Below are 17,440 nucleotides of genomic sequence, written 5' to 3' on the forward strand. Positions count from 1 at the left end.
CACACACACACACACAAAGCTTCCATACAGAACTCGTGGCAGCCAGGCATCTATCATCTATTTCTCCGATAAACACCCAGAAATATCCTTTGTAAACATTTCAATGACTATAAGCCAAGACTTCCTCCTTCTGGAAATTAGAGTCTCCTAAGTGCTATTTCCTCAAAAGTGAAACACATGGGTCAAGAAGGCGTCCCAAGGATAGAGACTAGAACTGTTTATTGCCTCTTTATTAAATAGATCAGAACACTAAGGATCACCAGACTTCCAAGGAACCAATTTAAACAAATATTTTCAGAGGAAGATGGAAAACAAGTGAAATAGGGTAAGGACTACAGTGAGTCAAAATTATGGTAGAAATGCAGAGACTCAAAGAAAACCTGGTCTGTAGTGCTACATCCTTTGAAATAAGCTTACAGTTTTCTCTGCACATTTGTAGTATAACCAGAAATATATCACATTTCTCGGTGAGTTTCACCTATGGAAACTCTTGTCTTTCCCGCATTCCTAGCTATTCTTTAACAACTCCTACTAGATGACAGAACCCCGTGTGTTCCTAGGAAGTTGAAAGTACTGTTTAGATCACTGTGAATGGCTTAATATGCATGTTTTATCAGTTTGAAAGCTTTTAGTTGCAAATTACAGAAGACACAATTCACACTAGTTTAAGAACTAAAGAATATTTTTTGTCTCATGTAAATGAAAATAGAAAAGAGGGCACGGACTCCAGGTAAAGTGTGATCTAGTCACCCAGTGGCACTCTCAAAAACACAATTTCTTTTCTCTATTCTTTCTGTCATCACAAAGGAGGTGTATTACCTAAAAATTATGATATGACTTAAGCAAGTTCTCATTATGAGTATTGCTTATTTATTTTGACTTTTTTTTGGATGACTGATTTATACTCTAATAGTATACATGATGCAGAAGAAATATGTTACAGGAGAGAGATTCCAAATGTCATTCTAGCTGGTATAAACTCAAGTCAGATTATTTGGATGTGTTCCACCCCAAAAACAAGCTCTTCCTAAAGCTTTCTCTTAGCTTTTCCTCACTGCACCATAATTCTGTGGGACCATGAGTAAATAGAGTCAAGGTCAGATGGTCATGACCTCCCAATGCCCTTTCTTTCTTCCTCTGATAAAACCCAGTTTCACACACAGTATGCAGTGCCTGTCTTCTTCATCTTTTTTTTTTCCCCCTCTCTTCTTCTATAAACAGTTTGTTATATGAAGAGAGACAGATTACTCTACATGTTCTCAAAAGAGATATAATTTTTACATTTTTCACATGCCTGGCATTCTCTCTCAGCCATACTTTCCTTCTAATGGATTTCTTGTAGACATATATTTATTATCCTAACATTCTTCTTTTTTCAATCTTGTCTGTTTTCAATTATCAAAAAAAGTTAAAGATTGTTTAAAATAGCCTATTTTTTTCTAACATTGAACAAACAGAAGAAAAAAAAAAAGTATCCAAACTCCTTTCTTTTAGTTGAGAAACTGCTGCTGCTGCTAAGTCGCATCAGTCGTGTCCGACTCTGTGCGACCCCATAGACGGCAGCCCACCAGGCTCCTCTGTCCCTGGGATTCTCCAGGCAAGAATACTGGAGTGAGTTGCCATTTCCTTCTCCAACCAGAGGCCAGTTAAAATCATAAAGTTATCCAGCCAACACTGAATATAAAAACCTTTCTACAAACTATGCTGCTGCTGCTGCTAAGTTGCTTCAGTCCTGTTCGACTTTGTGCGACCCCATAGATGGCAACCCACCAGGCCCCGCCGTCCCTGGGATTCTCCAGGCAAGAACACTGGAGTGGGTTGCCATTTCCTCCTCCAATGCAGGAAAGTGAAAAGTGAAAGTGAAGTCGCTCAGTCGTGTCCGACTCTTAGCGACCCCATGGACTGCAGCCTACCAGGCTCCTCCATCCATGGGATTTTCCAGGCAAGAGTACTGGAGTGGGGTGCCACTGCCTTCTCCTCTACAAACTATAATAAATAAAAAATGAATATTTGTTATATATTCCTGCTAATCCTTAGGCAGGAAGAAATGTAAATACATCAACTAGTTTGCATTTACATGGAGCATTATTAGTTAATAACAGACACAGCAGTTTAAAGATATGGAAATAAACCATTGGCCTACAATTAGAATTCCTCCAAAGTCATTTAGTCCTGGGAAAAGGATCTGGTTCATACACAATACTGACCTGGCGGCCCTGTAGTAACATCTACCAAGTGAGGGAGGGACTGGATTGCTGTCAGGAAAGCAGAACAAAGACTCTTTTGCCTGGGAGGCAACTTTCTATCTTGATGGATCATACATGGAATTTCCAGGATTTCTTTCTGGCAGACACTAAGGGTTTTGAGTAGACAAATTGGACCTTTCGCCAGTATCCGAGTTTTATATACTTAATTGATATTTGTATCAATACTTGTTAAATTATTAAAAAATCTAGCTAATACTGGAAGTCCACAGAATTTTTCCCGTACAAAATTGGTCTGAACATTATTCAGATTTGATAGAAACAAATTAGTGTGCAGAATGCTTCCCTGGGAAAACAACTGGGATGTAGACAATGTGCCTAATTCCCTCATCATCAGATCTGAAGACTGTGCTTGACATGAAATAGAAAGAATAGAAAGAATCATTAATCTATACTTTATCTGCTTTATACTTGGGCTTTTTCTGTAAGATTTTATTTTAATTAAAAAAACATTTTTTAAACCAGTGCAATAAACCACACTGTCTTGTTTCTACCAGAAAGCGTGTGTCTGGGTTAGAACAAGCATAAGAGAAAACAGCAGTAATAATACGGGTTTACTTCGAAAGGAGATGATCCTGAGTGGAATCATCCCAGTGCTGGATAGTTTTATGGAAGAAGCAATGGAAACAAAATGCTTTTTTGACCACTGATGTATTACCATTTAAGGTGGGCATGTACAATTTGCTTTGCTAAATGAGACCAGAACAACAGTGTCTTTTAAACCAATTCATTATTTTAATCTCATGTATAGACTTGTGACAAACCAAAATATTAAATTTGTGTATGCTTAAAATGCCATTTTGCCTTTCAAGACTCTCAGAATACCTTTAGTCGCTAGGTATGGCATCATTTTCCTTCTGTACTTCTACAAACTAGTATTTCATGCACTTCCTTTACATCTGAGAATTACCAGATTTGGAAAAGGACAAATGGAAGGGCTTTGCTCTTCAAAGAGGAGGAATCATCTGGAATTTTTAAGCAATAAGAGAATTCTTTCCAAATGGGATACCTGGAGATGTCTTTACGACAAGAAAACAAAAGTTATATAGATAAATCATTCATTTCTGCATTCATGTATTTAACCCATGTCAACTGAACACTAATTAGATATGAAACATTTTTCTGTGCTCTGAGGATAAAATGTGATGTGGGCACTTCTCTCAAGTAGTTTATGGTCTCAGAGAGAATGGAAAGATTGCATATATAACTAAATGCATAAACTAAATGTATAATTATAGAGTAGGATGAATACTATGGAACAAGTGTATAGATGAGAATGTATCTCAATGGGTTTATCCTAATTATGGGAAACATGGAGTAAAGTCCATGGCAGTGCTATTCACTGAAATACTGAACTGTGAAAGATGGCCTGAGCAGAAATATCATGGCTTCATTTTGAGTAATCTAGGTTTGAGACAGATATATAGAGGAAAGTCAAATAAACACTCAGATGAAGACGTCTGGATTGAAGATAACAGTTTAGGAATCCTTAACCAATAAATGATAAACCAGAGGTGAGAATGAACTGACTTAGAGATAGAGTTAAAAAGAAATCAGGGCCTATCATTGAGTCTTGAGGAATTCCATTTAAAGATTAAAGAGTGATTAGTTGGCAAAGAATATCGAAGAGTGGTCTGACAGAGGCAGAGCAGCTTTGCAGCTAATAAAGGTGATGATTCTGGGTCCTTCTTTTGCCTGGGAAAAGCCCTAGCAACAGGTTTACATGGTACCGTAGTTTTGTAAAATTTTCACAGGAAGGATATCTTTGTTTTTCTTTTCTTAAAGCAGAGTCTCAAATTGTGTGAGCTTCAGGACTCACACATCTGCCCCTAAGAGGAAGGCGTAAAACCAAGAGAAGGTGATTGCATGGAAAGACAAGGGGAGGCAAACAGTTCAGGGAGAGAATGAGAACAGTTATGGATGCACCTGAGAAGACAGGAATAGGAGGCGAGAAACATATCCATTGGATTTAGTGGATGGAAGACCACTGTGTCCCTAGTAAAGTCCCTTCAGTGCCCTGATGGGCCAGGAAGCCAGGTTCGGTTAGTTGGTTTCAACAAACTTAACTGTGAAGGAAAAGGGGAAAGTGTGGTAGCTGATGAGAAAGGAGCTGCTCAGGAAGGTTATTTTCTTTTTTCCTTTGTCCCTCCATCCTTCCCTTTCTTTTTTCCTTGCTTCCTTCCTTCCTCCCTCCTTCCCTCTCTCCTCTCTTCCTCCTCTTCTGTCTGTCTTTCAGAATGGTGAAACCTGAGAGTGCTGATTGAAAGGTTACACAACGCAGAGGTGTGCTGAGGAGACAAGGGGAAACCTTAAGCTGAGCTGAGTTTTCCGCTTATTATATCAACTTTTATTTTCAAAAGACTCAGAGGAAATGAATATCCATATACTATGAAGAAATCTAGTCAGTATTTTTGTTTCACTGGTGGGAAAAACTAGACGAATTCATAATGTTTATAAAAGCACAAGGGTCCTTGGGCTGAGGATACTCCATCCAGGGCACTGAGGTCACTTTACTCAATTCCTAGTCATTTGCAGGCAAATGTTTTATTTTGTAGCTTTCTGAAAATATCCATTTAAAAACTCAAACCAATTTCCCCCTGAAGTCTTGTCTATTTTATAACCTATTTCCCCTCAAATAGTTGGTAAATATTGTAGAAATATATACAAATTGCTTTTTAAAGACAAATCAAAAATTACAATTCTGCCAAGGAAAAATAGATTTTTAATTCACGATATTAAATACATTCTTTAAACATTCTAATTGGGCTTTTGCGTATCCTTTAATGTATGCCCTAATGTTATACTTATGTATTGAAAAGGGAGCAATTTTCTTTCCCAGGCAAGATTCCTGGGACTCATGAATCGAGGATTTCAGAAAGATAATCTTAATCGGCACAAGAGAGAAATAAATATGCTTTTTCTGGCACCTTGTAATTCTGAAGCCTTCTTATATTTTTTTTGTGTCTTTTAGTTCGATTATTGTCAAAAAATGGACACTGATGAGCTAAAAGTTACTTTTTTACAAAGTGAGATTAGCGCCCAGGCATCCTCATTAAAGTGCTTCTCATCACTTTAACAAGCAAAGAGAGAGACAGACTGTGAGAGAGTGAGGGAGAGAGAGACAGTGTGTGTGTGTGTTAGTCGCTCAGTCGTGTCCACCTCTTTGTGACCCCATGGACTGTATGTAGTCAGTCCATGGAATTCTCCAAGCAAGAATACTGGAGTGGGTGGCCCTTTCCGTTGGGATTAAAAAGAAAAAAAAGAGGTTCTCAGATTTAGTAATAGGGCCTACCAGTTTCCAAAGGTTGGCAGATTCAGCAAATAAAATCAAGGCTGCTCAGTTAAATCCGAAATTCAGATAAACAATTTTTTAGTGTATAGAAAGTGAAAGTGAAGTTGCTCCGTCGTGTCCGACTCTTTGCGATCCCATGGACTATAGCCTACTAGGGTCCTCCGTCCACGGGATTTTCCAGTAAAGAATACTGGAGTGGGTTGCCATTTCTTTCTCCAGGAGATCTTCCCGACCTAGGGATTGAACCCAGGTCTCTCGCATTGTAGGCAGATGCTTTACCGTCTGAGCCACCAGGGAAGTGTAAGAATTTAGTGTAGAAGAATATTCCAAATATTGCATGGGGCAGGCTTGTCCAAATGAACGCTTCTTTTTTAAAAAAATTTGACATTGGAATTAAACGGGGCTTCTCCCCAGCAACCTCGCAGAGCCCACTCCCCACATCCCAGCCGAGCGCCCGCCGAGCTGGTTTAAACCCCGGGCCGGCCGGCTGGGCCGCGCCCCCTGATTGGCCGAGGCGCGCCCGCCGCCCCGCCGGCCGCAGGCGTCACGCAGCCCGGGCGGCCCGAGCCTCGCCGCCGCCAACGCCGCCGCCTCCGCGGCAGCCCCGGTTGGCGCAAGTGCGGCGCGCGCAGGGGGAGGGGGCGACGGAGGCTGAAGCTGGCGTCGGGCCGCTGGTGGCCGGGCGGGATTAAGTTTCTCGGTCGCACGGGAGCGTCTGTGCGCGTTCATCCCGAAGCTCCTCCCCGGGCCGTTACTTCGGGACAGAAGAGAGCAAGCGTGGGCGAGGCGAGGCTCCCCGCGTCCCCACCCTCCGCCCCTTTAGCGTTCCCGCCGGGGGCGGCCGTCGCGAGCCGGGTAAGCCGCGCCGGGGCCCGGGCCGGGAGGCCGGAGCGCGCCCCCGCGGCCTGCGCGCACCCCGGCTGGGAAGGTGCGCGGGTGCCGGGGGCTGGGCGCTCAGGGCGGGCGGCGGGAGGGGTGCGCTTGCCCCACCCCGCGCTACCGAGAAGACGCTGCTTTGGCTCTTGAAATAAGGGGAGTCTGGAAGTTTCCTTTGCGACTCGCCGGGTTCCCGAGCGGTTGTCCTGGTTCTTTCAGCCACTTCCCTCCTCTTCTGCTCTTGTTGACTCTAAGAGGCTGAAAAGTTTCATCTTTTCGTTCGCCTGGAAGGGCATAGTAAGGGTGCCAGGGAGAGGAGTCCCGGGCCTGGCACGGGCGCCTGTTGCTGTTCGCTGCACTGGCCGCGCCCCAGGCCGGACGCCCACTCCATCGCTCCGCGAGGGTGGGCAGGGGATGGGGATGCGCCCCTAGACTGGCGATCCTCGCCTCGGCTGCAGCGGGGCACCCAGAACCGGCGGCTCACTGGTACCCGCCCCCACTCTTCACCCCTTCCCCTAGCGCCCGTGCCCTTAACATCTCGTGTCCGCGTTGATGGGCGCATTTTGCTCTCTCCTCCTTCCACTCTGCCCCCCCACCCCCAGCCCGCGCCAGTGGGGCGCCTTTGTCTGCAATTTCGCAGCCTCGGGATGCCGGATGTTTCTAGGGAAGCGCTGCTCTGAATACGCTGTGCGTGTATGTTTGTTTCACCGGTGGTGATGGTGTAAATTCTTGCTTGCGTTCTTACGGAGGCACAAAGGCTAGGCTATTCTTTCCTGTAGATCGCGTGGAAATTCAAGCTGGGACTGCGGAGAGGAGGAGGGGCCGTGCGAAGGCCGAGGGTGGCCGACTCTGCTCAGTGTCCGGGGGCGAGTCGAGGGAGGCGGGACGTCTCCCTCCATCTCCGCGGCTGGGGTTGCTGAGGTCGCTCTGCTAGGGCAGAACCTGGGTATGGGCGCTATGTGCTGTGGGCGGAATGGGAGCGGGTGGCAGCTAGTGTTTCAGAGATACCAGATGAGAGGTCCTTACTTTCCCCGGCCTAGAAGGAAACCTCTCCCAAGTTCTTTTGATTTCGAGAGGGGAATAATCTGAAAAGTGGCCAAACTTGTCATCCAGCTTTGTTGGACAGCTGTGGCGTAAACATCCCTTTTTGTGTTTCTCTGGACATTTCTCATTTAGGTTGCCTTTTAAGAATAAATAATATCTAGTCTGAAAAACTTACAAGGTGATGGCAGTGGGATTTCAGGATTACATGTACATTTGGGTATAGGTGACTAAAGTGAACTTTATGTAAGAATTGCATCATCTAAATTTTCTTAATACTTGCTTTAGCCCTTGGTAGAATTTAAGCAGTTGAATTAAAAAACCCCACAAAACTTGAAGTTCCTTGGCTAGAGTTCTAATGCAATGCCAAGCTCAAGATGAATGCACCTGCACTCTTGCCTGAGGGAGGGGCTGGAAGCTTTGGAGGGTGGTGGAGATAATTTTGTCTGGGGTGCCCAGATTTCCTGCTTGCTAATGGGCTAGTTTACACATGGTCGACATTTATCTAGACTGGGCTGTACTGCACACTCTGCTCCTCACAGTTGACAGGAAAATCCTTAAAAGCAGAGATTTGTAAACTTAAGGGCCATGGGCCAAATCTTTCTGTCGCAGCCTGTTTTTTTCCCCTAAAGTTTAAGAGCTTTGGATGGTTTGTATACTTTTAAATGGTCGAAAAACACAATCAAAAGAATAACATTTCATGATGTGAAAATTACATGAAAATCACATTTCAGTGCCCATAAAGTTTAATTGGAGCACAGCCACATTCATTCCTTTTGTCTGTGATGCATTCTTACTGTTGGTATCTGCTTTCACAGAAGCAGTGACATAGATGACTGGTTGCATAGTTGAGATAGAGATGGATAGCCTTCAGAGTCTGAAAAGTTTACTGTCTTACTTTACAGAAAAAGTTGCCAATCAAGATCAGGCTTCAGAAGTATCGCTTACATACTCCCTCTTGTGATGAGTGTATTGTTTAATTTCATTGCCTTTTAAGTCCTGTTTCTGGTATCCTAGGAAATGGCAGACTGTTCCCCAGTAGTTGGACAAGTTAATGTGTTGGATTTTCTCATTTCCATGTTTCACTCTCAAAAAGTTTTCTTAACCTTTTGGCATCTTTCTTTTTTAGAATCTAGCCTAAAGTAGGGTTTCTGATTAGCAGAAACTATATATTTAGTTATTTTAAGTTTAATATAGATAGCTATATCTCAGGGTGTTCTGCAGTGAGTTCTGGTGACTTCTAGTTACTCTGCTACCTGAGCAGTTTTGATAACTATATCTTTATTTATGTAGAGAGAAGCAGAGGTTGGGGGGTGTCATAAATTCCTTTCCACAAGTGAGTTGTCACTTACACAAAGGTATTTTAGGGGGCTCCTTGACTCATCATCGCTCGTCTTGCCTACCTTATTTGTAAAACAAACAAAAAATCGATGAAGTTTATCTCAACGTATTACTACTAGATTGCTTACATGTGATACCTTCCCTCCCGTTTCCTTGGCTCTTTTCAGTATTTCTTTTCCCTTCACTTGTTTCTGGTTTCCTTTCTTCCTTTAACACACTTCATTGTATTGCCTGAGCGCAGTGGTGGTTGTTGCTGGGGAAGGGAGAGGTGGAAGTCAGGTTTTGTTGTGTTCCAAATTTCTGGCATGTAGGCAGTGCCCCGTGTGGTCCCTGCAGTCCTCTTTGTGTGTTAGGTAACTTTTGAATGCATAAATACGGTGTCAGAGTAGAGGCTGTCCCCAGAGTTGACTACATGTCTGCAAGGCTTGGTGCTCTGAGATATTTTTATGGAAGGCCTTGAAATGTAATTTGGAGAAGACAATGGCACCCCACTCCAGCACTCTTGCCTGGAAAATCCCATGGACGGAGGAGCCTGGAAGGTTGCAGTCCATGGGGTCGCTGAGGGTCGGACACGACTGAGCGACTTCACTTCACTCACTTTGAAACGTAATTTCACATTGATTCAGGTCTTCAGCTGCTGTGGTGGAGGGGCTCTGCTTTCCAAAGAAATGCACCCATTGTCTAGGGTTTAGATTAAGGGATTTGAAGCTGGAGAGTAGCAATGAATTGCCTGGAAGATACTGTCCTGCGTTAAGAGCAGATGATTTTCTCCAGATTACATCTGAAGTCTGATGTCATAGACTTGATTCAGGTTGAGTTGCTCCATTTTGTATATTTACAATATGCACAAAGCCCTCTGTGCTTTTCACAAAAGATCTTTGGGCAGAGATAACATATTGGATTGGAAATGTCCCTATATGTTATTAGAGCAAGATACAGGTCTATCAGCCAAAGATTCTGTAATTGAGTGAAGAAGTAAACACCTTCCTGTACAATTCAGGACAGCTTGATGGTGCATGTGAATGATGATATAGCACCAGTTGTATTTTCTAAACAGTCACATGTGCTCTTAAAACACATTTGGCCTAAAGTAGCAGTTCATTTGATATTGTTATTAATACATTGTTACATAACATTATCAACCCCATCTTTATAACAAGAATGGAATTATTTTGTCTTGTAAATTAGTTTCCTGCATAAAAGAGCATCAGTATAAATACAATTGGAAATGACATGTAGTATCATGAAGTTGATATACTGTGCTTAAATATAGTGGATTCCACATGGGTGGGGCTTCCCTAGTGGCCCAGACAGTAAAGAGAATGCCTGCAGTGCAGGAGATCGGGGTTCGATCCCTGGGTCGGGAAGATCCCCTGGAAAAGGAAATGGCCACCCACTGTAGATTCCTTGCCTGGAAAATTCCATGGATGAGGAGCCTGGTAGTCCATGGAGTCACAAAGAGTGGGACACGACTGAGCGACTTCACTTTCATTTTCCACATGGGCAGCTAAGAATAAGGAGATGAACTGTTTCTAGATAGAGAAAACTGATATCCTTGCTTTCCTGTGAGATACTTCCCAAGAAGATCTAAGATAGTCATTCATTGAGTAGATAGTAATAGATTAGGAGATATGAGAAACTGAATTAGGCACTGGAGAGAGCACAAAATAAACACAACGTTCCAGAAGATTACAGTCACATTCTGAAGTACTGGAGGTTAGAACTTCAGCATATAAATTTGGGGGGACCCACAATTCATGATAGATTCTTACAGACACTGTAAGGCTCTCTCAGACTGTAGGTTGTAAACTCGTGAGACCTTGAAACACTGGACTGTTTCGGAGTCAGGGAGGAAAGTCCTGTAGGAGGCTGCTGTGGTGGTGTAACTAAGCATTACTGTGGTAATTTGATGTTTGGAAAGAAAGGAAAACTGTTATGTGAGGAAAAGGGTATTTTATCTTTGGTCTGAGGCCACTCATTTTGTCTGTTCTGATGTTCACTGGGAAATTGGCCTTTTCTTTTTGTAGACAGAATTCGTTTTAAGTGTTTCATAAAAGCATCAGTTTTCTTAAAATATTTTTTCTTTCACAAAATGAGTAAAACATTAAATTTGGCAAAGATGAACTATTAGCATTGTCAGCATCTTGTGATGCTTTTGGAGTGTGATTAAAACAGTATAATTTGTTATTTAGATTATATTGGCCTGACAATTGTGTGTATATCCTGTGCACATTTTTGTGGGCAAATATTTGGCATAGTCTTTTTCCCCCCAGAAATTTATTCTCCATTTTGAAAAAATATAATTTAAAAAGTAATTTATATCCTATATCATAAAATAAAAAAACTTTTTTGAAGTGATGAAATTATATTTGTTAGAGAAATGTTAAAGCAGTTCTTGGAGAGCTGAGTTTTTTTTTTTTTAAAAGGTAAAACAATACTTAAATTCCTGCTTTTTTTCTTCTTGACTGTGGTGGTTAAATTTGTTTGGTCTAGGGAATTGTTATCTATATCTTCCTTTTAGTTTTATTTACATCTGCAAAATCAGCATTCATTATTATGCTGTTGTAAACCAGTCTACCTCCATATCTGAGGTGCTATAAATAAATAAATGCAGGAGGGGAAAGTGAAAAGTAAAACACTTATGAGAAAGGAAATAAAACAGAAACATCAGTTACTAGACAACAAAAAAACAAAACAAAAACTTAAGGAAAAACCTATTTCGCTTGTGCTGATGATTTAATGTTGACAGTAAGAATACATTTAGGAATGCTTTCCATTTACTTTATTACTTATGTTTTAAAACATAGGATAGTTTTTTCTTTTAGTGACTTACTTTGATGATTAAGAAAGCACATTGAAAAATATGGATGACATAGACAGGTGCAAAGAAACTGAAAACTTAGCTATAGTTCTCTCACCTAGGTGCTGCTGCTGCTGCTGCTAAGTGGCTTCAGTCGTGTCCGACTCTGTGCGACCCCATAGACGGCAGCCCACCAGGCTCCCCTATCCCTGGGATTCTCCAGGCAAGAGTACTGGAGTGGGGTGCCATTGCCTTCTCCACACCTAGGTGCTATCCCTCCCTAAAGAAAACAAGTATTTTGTGAAATGAGGACACCCAGCTTGTTTTGATATACAAATGAACAAGTACAACTGTTGATCAGTAGTTTTCACTAATTGTCATTCTTCTCAGTGAGGATAATTTGAGATTATTAAACATCCATACATTTGAATTGACATTAACAGCATCCGTTAGAAGCAGTGTCTCTTGACTCTTTAAAGAGGTATAATATGGCTGAGCATCATGTGGTACACAGGATGCCAGTGGAGAAGGCATGTTTAAATCTTGATCTGGGCTTAAAAGTAAATGTTTTTATAGACCTATATAGTTAATTTTGGATTAACTTTACAATATGTAATTAGGTGGGCCCTAGTATGCCTTCGGAGAAGGCAATGGCACCCCACTCCAGTACTCTTGCCTGGAAAATCCCATGGACAGAGGAGCCTGGTAGGCTGCAGTCCATGGGGTGGCTAAAAGTCGGACATGACTGAGAGACTTCACTTTCACTTTTCACTTTCATGCATTGGAGAAGGAAATGGCAACCCACTCCAGTGTTCTTGCCTGGAGAATCCCAGGGATGGTGGAGCCTGGTGGGCTGCCGTCAATGGGGTTGCACAGAGTCGGACACGACTGAAGCAACTTAGCAGCAGTAGCAGCAGTAGTATGCCTTGCTTCAGGGACCTAGCTGAAAAAAATGATAATGGGAATCTGTTATCCATTGCTCATAAGACATCACTAAACTGACAAAACTGTGACAATAGAACCATAAATACTAAAGATTATTCTACAGTTGAAAAGGTCCTCTCTGATCTATACAAGGAATGGCTAGCTTCTCTTGTATGTTGCTAGTTCTCCTCTTCACCAACAGGTCCAGTTTGTCTGAGGCTTTACTGGATAATGTTGAAAAGGTTTAAGTCAAGTATCCCGTCTTTCTCCCCCCATCCACCCCAGGCTTTTGAAGGTAATTTGTTTTAGTAAGTCAAACATGAAGTCTGCCTCTGGGCAACATTTATTTCCTACTTTAGCACTGGAGGAGCCTCATCTATAGGAGTCAGTGAAGTTTTGACTGACATTGACCCCCTGCTTGGCTACTTCATTCATGATTTATCTGGGAGTGGTGAATGTATTCATGCTATTCCCTTTTAGAAAAAGTGCAGTGCTGGAATGCCTCTTTATACTGATTAAATCTGCAGAATATACATATATTTGTGTGTATTTATCTCTCTTATCAATTAGTTCAGTTGCTCAGTCCTGTCTGACTCTTTGTGACCCCATGGACTGCGGCAAGCCAGGCTTCCCTGTCCATTACCAACTCCTGGAGCCTACTCAAATTCATGTCCATTGCGTCGGTGATACCATTCAACCATCTCATCCTCTGTTGTCCCCTTTTCCTCCTGCCTTCAGTCATTTCCAGCATCAGGGTCTTTTATTTATTTATTTTTTTCATTTCATACATGATATTTTACATGTTTCAATGCCATTCTCCCAAATCTTCCCACCCTCACCCTCTCCCACAGAGTCCATAAGACTGTTCTATACATCAGTGTCTCTTTTACTGTCTCGTACACAGGGTTATTGTTACCATCATATATATGGAATTTAGAAAGATGGTAACATCAGGGTCTTTTACAGTGGTGGCCAAAGTATTGGAGCTTCAGCTTCAACGTCAGTCCTTCAAATGAATATTCAGGACTAATTTCCTTTAGGATGGACTGGTTGGATCTCCTTGCAGTCCAAGGGACTCTCAAGAGTATTCTCCAACACCACAGTTCAAAAGCATCAATTCTTCATCAGTCAGCTTTCTTTATAGTCCAACTCTCACATCCATACATGACTACTGGAAAAACCATAGCTTTGACTAGATGGACCTTTGTTGGCAGAGTAATGTCTCTGATTTTTAATATGCAGTTTAGGTTCATCATAGCTTTTCTTCCAAGGAGCAAGCGTCTTTTAATTTCATGGCTGTAGTCACCATCTGCAGTGGTTTTGGAGCCCATAAAAATAATCTCTCTCATTGTTTCTATTGTTTCCCCATCTATTTGGCCTAAAATGATTGGACCGGATGCCATGATCTTAGTTTTCTGAATGTTGAGCTTTAAGCCAACTTTTTCACTGTTCTCTTTCACTTTCATCAAGAGACTTATTAGTTCTTCTTTGCTTTCTGCCATAAGGGTGGTGTCATCTGCATATCTGAGGTATTGATATTTCTCCCGGCAATCTCAATTCCAGCTTGTGCTTCATCCAACCCAGCATTTTGCATGAATACTGTGAATAGAAGTTAAATAAGCAGGGTGACAATACACAGCCTTGACGTACTCCTTTCTGATTTGGAACCAGTCTGTTGTTCCATGTCCAGTTCTAACTGTTACTTCTTGAACTGCATACGGTTTCTCAGGAGGCAGGTCAGGTGGTCTGGTATTCCCATCTCTTTAAGAATTTCCCACAGTTTGTTGTGATCCACACAGTCAAAGGCTTTAGCGTAGCAATAAAGGAAAAGTAGATGTTTTTCTGGAACTCTGTTGCTTTTTTGATGATCCAGCGGATGTTGGCAATTTGATCTCTGGTTCCTCTGCCTTTTCTAAATCCAGCTTGAACATCTGGAAGTTCATGGTTCACGTACTGTTGAAGCCTGGCTTGGATAATTTTGAGCATTGCTTTGCTAGCATGTGAGATGAGTGCAATTGTGTGGTAGTTTGAACAGTCTTTGGCATTGCCTTTCTTTGGGACTGGAATGAAAATTGACCTTTCCCAGTCCTGTAGCCACTGCTGAGTTTGCCAGATTTGCAGGCATATTGAGTGCAGCACTTTCACAGCGTCATCTTTTAGAATGTGAAATAGCTCAACTGGAATTCCATCATCTCCGCTAACTTTGTTCGTAGTGATGCTTCCTAAGGCCCACTTGACTTTGCATTCCAGGATGTGTGGCTCTAGGTGAGTGATCACACCATCATGATTGTCTGGGCCATGAACTTCTTTTTTGTATGGTTCTTCTGTGTATTCTTGCCACCTCTTCTTAATATCTTCTGCTTCTGTTTGTTCTATACCATTTCTGTCCTTTTTTGTGCTCATCTTTGCATGAAATGTTCCCTTGGTATCTCTGATTTTCTTGAAGAGATCTCTAGTCTTTTCCATTCTATTGTTTTCCTCTATTTCTTTGCACTGATCATTGAGGAAGTCTTTCTTATCTCTCCTTGCTTTTCTTTGGAACTCTGCATTCAAATGCGTGTCTCTTTCCTTTTCTCCTTTGCCTTTAGCTTCTTTTCTTTTCTCAGCTGTTTGTCTATAGCCATAGCCATGTATCTATCAATATCTTTGTCTGTGTAAACAGTCCCCCTTGGCCTGAATTTTTCTCCCTAGGCTGCTCTGTTAAATTCAATGAGTATCTGTTGGGTACTAAACTCAGGATGTTTAGACTCTCCCGTTTTCTCAAGGAGTGAGGAGGGCTTGTTTAAATATTTTACTGAGGTATTAATATAATCAAAATTCACATATGATAAACTTCATGTATTGAAATTGTATAGCTTGTTGGGTTTTGGCCCTTGTGAAACATCCTGGCAGTCAAGACCGAGCGTGTCCATCCCTGGCAGATTTTTTTTCATGCCCCTTGGTAATCCTTTCCTGCCTTGCCTACTTCCCCATCTCCAAGTAACCACTGATCTGCTTTCTGTCACTATAGATTAGTTTGCATTCTCTAGAGCTTTAAATAGATGGAGTCATACAGTGTGTTCTTTGTGTCTGACTGTTTTGACTCTATTTTGGGTTCATCCGTGTTGCCTTTACTTGTGTTTTTTTTACTGTTTATTGCTGAGTATTAATTCATTGTATGAATATACCATTCAGAGTTGTTTTTTTTTTTTTAATAATTCAGGATTTTCTTATACTTTGTTGTCTTGTAGTGTGCTTGTTTGGTTTCAACTGTGTTGAGTCAGACTTTTGTATTTGATAGTTTTACTCTATCTTCTTAAATTCCTGTCCCTTTTTGATCAACATAAAATTTGAATACCCTTATTTAATGTTAGTTGAAGTTTCAAAATACGTGAGTTATGTTTTGTTTAAAAAAAAAGCCTAGTAAATTGTAAAATAAGGAGGTTTAAATTTTTCTAATTTTTGAAGATGTCCGCTAATTAAAAAAAAAAGTTGCATGAGTATTGAGGCTTTCCACAAGCTTTTGTATATGACATTATGAAGTCACTCTTAGTATTGAGCCCCGAGCTTTATTCCAGAGTACTTGCCTAGTTCTCCTGACCTTTGTACATATTTTTGGTAGCTCTTACAATTTTTGAAAGTTTTATTGGTTACTTCTTTTGACAACTTTATGTAACAATCATATAGTGAATTGGATAACAAAGGAGTAATTTGGTGCCTGAATTATCCAAATAATTGCCCCCCAGTGTATGTTACACCTAAGATCATTGGACACACCAGGAATTGGAGAAGGGATAGTCATTATTTTATGAAAACATGTTATTCTTACTGGGGTCATTCAGATTTCTCAGGCCATTTTTAACATGTATATGTTTGTTGCTACTTTCTCATCACTTGATTGAAATTTTGTGTAACAACAAAAACTACAAACCCCAGAACGCCACCATTAAAGCAGGTGCACTCTCTGGATTATTACAAAAGTAAAAGTTGGTTTATAATCTTACTTTTAACAGCCCTTTGAGTGCCATAGTAAAATACAGTTAATGTATGTGATTAAATAGTAGATGGGTTAATTAAGAAGCAAATAGTCATGTTTATTGAAAGAGTAAGATCTTTTAAATTGTTTTTAGAGAGAAAATACCAGGTTGTTAGGATGGCCTTAGTGAGTCCTATGAATTACATAAGGTAACTAAATAGTGTAGCCTGTTATAATTATTTCTGAATTAGTAATGAGGGGATTGAATTGGTCCACACTTACTTATCTTATATGGCTAAGGTTTGTGTTTGAGTAGGTTCATATTACTTTTGACTTCTTTGTATAATTTTCCCTTAGCTGAGCCACTTGGAATCTGGCCAGCATGATGGAAATTATCAACTGATTTTCCTCAGTGTGTCTTCAACAGTGTAGACTACCACTGCCTAAGGAGCGTATCAGCTGGTTTAGAGAGTGACATCTCTTTGCTGTCAGAGGGATACTGCATTCTCTCTAGAAAGCTTTTAGTACAGGTTATGAAAAACATTGGTTTCAGTTACTATGGACAGACTTTATTTTTGAGTGTTTGCCTGTTCAGTTAATGGACAATCTAGAGGTGAATTTGTTTTGGTTTAGTATGGAGGTCAGAGAAGGCACTGGCCCTCCACTCCAGTGTTCTTGCCTGGAAAATCTCATGGACGGAAGAGTCTAGTAGGCTGTGGTCCATGGGGTCACTAAGAGTTGGACACGACTGAGCAACTTCACTTTGACTTTTCACTTTCATGCATTGGAGAAGGAAATGGCAACCCACTCCAGTGTTCTTGCCTGGAGAATCCCAGGGACGGGGCAGCCTAGTGGCTGCCGTCTATGGAGTCACACAGAGTTGGACACGGCTGAAACGACTTAGCAGCAGCAGCAGCATGGAGGTAAATAAGAGAGCCTGATCACTG

General features: G+C 41.4%; 1 protein-coding gene across 14 annotated transcripts in view; it reads left to right on the top strand.

The window, feature by feature from the left end:
- The first annotated feature begins 6,111 nt into the window (after nucleotides 1-6,111).
- Nucleotides 6,112-17,440, top strand: part of MPDZ (multiple PDZ domain crumbs cell polarity complex component) — a 175,301-nt gene continuing 163,972 nt past the window's right edge. For 7 of the 14 annotated variants that reach the window (XM_061425283.1, XM_061425286.1, XM_061425288.1 and 4 more), the window contains exon 1: nucleotides 6,135-6,411. The gene's annotated coding sequence lies outside the window, so the exon portion shown is untranslated. Of the gene's footprint in view, nucleotides 6,412-17,440 lie in introns of all 14 variants that reach the window. The other 7 variants (XM_061425279.1, XM_061425282.1, XM_061425285.1 and 4 more) reach the window with 2 other exon arrangements.

Source organism: Bos javanicus, chromosome 8, assembly GCF_032452875.1.
Source record: "Bos javanicus breed banteng chromosome 8, ARS-OSU_banteng_1.0, whole genome shotgun sequence".
Lineage (NCBI taxonomy): Eukaryota > Metazoa > Chordata > Mammalia > Artiodactyla > Bovidae > Bos > Bos javanicus.